This window comes from Lathyrus oleraceus, chromosome 2, assembly GCF_024323335.1.
Source record: "Lathyrus oleraceus cultivar Zhongwan6 chromosome 2, CAAS_Psat_ZW6_1.0, whole genome shotgun sequence".
NCBI lineage: Eukaryota > Viridiplantae > Streptophyta > Magnoliopsida > Fabales > Fabaceae > Lathyrus > Lathyrus oleraceus.
In genome coordinates, this window is record NC_066580.1 from 314,781,228 (window position 1) to 314,784,008 (window position 2,781).

Sequence of the window (2,781 nt, forward strand, 5' to 3'; positions counted from 1 at the left end):
CTGGCTAAATCTTTTAAAGGTTAGAATGTAAGGATCGCGGTTAAAGAGTTGTTTCACATATTGAATTTGTAGAAATACTTTAAAGGCTGTTTTGATTATTTACTTGAGTTTTCTGAAACAAACTTAGTTAGTTTTAACTATTCAAGGAGTGCGAAAGCACCCTGGCTTAGTTAACCTGGAATTTTTATCACTTTAAGGAAAAACTATTTTTGAAACTATTTTCGGACGCGTTGATAGATTTAAAATCAGGAAACTCCTTGGGTAAAACTTTCCAAATCAAAATCACTTTTCAACTAAGTTTATGAGTCTTATTTCTTAAAAATAAGTTTACTACTTTAGCATTCTGCGCACCTTTTATAATTGACAATAAAAGGCTTTAATTTAAGGGTAAACTCGATTTTGAATACGTGAAAGCGACAGTTCTTGTTAAATGGATTCTTTTCAAGAGTAGAAAATATTGCCTCATAAGTAGTTCTATTTAGACAATCGAAACATCATTTAACTGACATGAAATACATTCAACCTGTCTTTACCTGCATTATATTTTTTTTCTTTATTCACCGTAATTTTGCAAAATCAATATCTTTTTTATACCGCCTTAGATAAACATCGTAACGATAGTAATCGATAGATTGACGATTTAGTCTCTGTGGGATCGATATTCTTTTATATTACTTTGACGCGATTCGTGCACTTGCGAATTAACCGATCAAGTTTTTGGCGCCGTTGTCGAGGACCAACTTCGTCAAATTTTGTACCCCGTTGTTACACCGTCTAGACTAAGGCATTATTAGCTGGTAAATGCGAAGAACCCGTAGTATTGGAAATTTAGTAGATCCTTTAGCGGAACCCGAACGTTACACTCGTACATGCCTCTTACTCATCCGAATTAAGAAAGCTATGACCGAGAATCGTGACCGGAGACTTCTTAATGAATTTGCCCAACCCTCTAACGAGGAACCTAGTTCGAGTATAGTAAACCCCCTTATTCCTGCTAACAATTTCGAACTAAAAGCGTCTTTGTTGCAATTAGTGCAACAGAACCAATTCGCGGGTCTCTCTACTGAGAACCCAAATCAACATTTAAAAGTTTTTATCCAACTAGCCGACACCTTTAAATCTAATGGCGCTTCACCTGATGCGATCCATTTGAGATTATTTCCTTTCTCCCTCAGGGATAGAGCATGTTCATGGTTAGATTCACTTCCAGCTAATTCGATAACTACCTGGGAAGACCTTAGAAGAGTATTCCTTGCTAGATATTTCCCCCCTAGTAAGACTGCTATTCTTCGAAACCAAATAAGTAGATTTACTCAAAACCAAGGAGAATCGCTTTTTGAAGCTTGGGAGAGATATAAAGAGCTATTAAGAGTCTGTCCACACCATGGTCTAGAACAATGGCTAATCGTTCATACATTCTACAATGGACTCCATTATAACACCAAGATGAGCATCGACGCTGCCGCAGGTGGCGCGCGGATGAACAAACCTTACCCTGAAGCTTGTGACCTAATTGAGGATATGGCCCAAAACCATTACCAATGGGGAACTGAATGAGCATTAGTAGAGAAAAAGGAGACCCAAGGTGGAATACATGAGGTAAGCTCTCTAGACATGATGCAGGCGAAAATGGACGCTTTAGCCCTTAAGATAGAACATATGTCTACAAACACTCACACCGTAGTAGTAGTCCACATAGAGTGCGAACTTTGTGGATCTAATGGACATGAATCGGCGAAGTGTAACCTTTTAAACGACCTGAACACCGACCAAGTGAATTACGCCTAAGGTAACCCATTTTCAAACACTTACAACCCTGGATGAAAGAATCATTCGAATTTTTCCTATAAAAACCAGAACCCTATCCAAAATCATGCACCTCAGAGACCACAATGTTATCAAGCCCAAAAACCGAATCAACCTATGCAAGTTATGCCTCAGAAGTCTAACCTTGAGAAGATCATGGAGAGCTTTATATTAGGCCAGACTCAGCAAAATAAAGAATTCCTAAACCAGAACATTCACGTAAACGAACTGATAACGCAATTAGGAACCAAGGTTGATCAGATAATCACTCACAACAAGATGCTTGAAACCCAGATCTCACAGGTAGCAGAAAACCAAGCCCCACAAACTACACCTGGAGAACAATTCCCTGGACAACCTCAACCAAACCCTCGAGGGCAAGCTAATGCTATCTCATTACAAAGTGGGACCGCTTAGAAGGGCCTCATAACCCAGCAATGAGCGAGTCCAAAACTTCTAAAGAAAATTTACCTACCAACCAAGAAGAGGAACCGGTAGAACCCGAAAAACAAACCGACCAGGAAGGAGAAGCCAAGGATAAAACTTACAAACCACCACCCCCGTACAAACCACCAATCCCATATCCGCAAAGACTTAAACAAACCAAAATTAATAACCAATACCAAAAATTTATAAAAATAATAGAGAAGCTTCATGTAGAGATTCCTTTCACCGAAGCTATCACCTAAATTCCGTCTTACGCCAAATTTCTCAAAGACATCTTAACCAACAAGAGTAGGCTTGATGATCCCCAACCCTTGGAATGCAATTTTATTTCCGAGGATAAACTCGCTAAGAAGGAGAAAGATCCCGGTAGTTTTTCTATACCTTGCATTTTAGGGAGTCACGTGATTGACAAAGCTTTCCTAGACTTAGGCGCTAGTATGAGTTTAATGCCCTTAGCTATGTGTAAAAGGTTAAACTTAGGAGAATTACATCCAACTAAGATGTCCCTCCAATTAGCCGATAGGTCTG

The 2,781-nt window shown here is 39.1% G+C and overlaps 1 non-coding gene across 1 annotated transcript; it reads right to left on the reverse strand.

Moving 5' to 3' along the window:
* Positions 1–1,284: 1,284 nt before the first annotated feature.
* LOC127125113 (small nucleolar RNA R71) lies at positions 1,285–1,391 on the reverse strand. Its single transcript, XR_007804573.1, has one exon. It is a non-coding gene; the product is annotated as a small nucleolar RNA R71 (small nucleolar RNA).
* Positions 1,392–2,781: the final 1,390 nt, after the last annotated feature.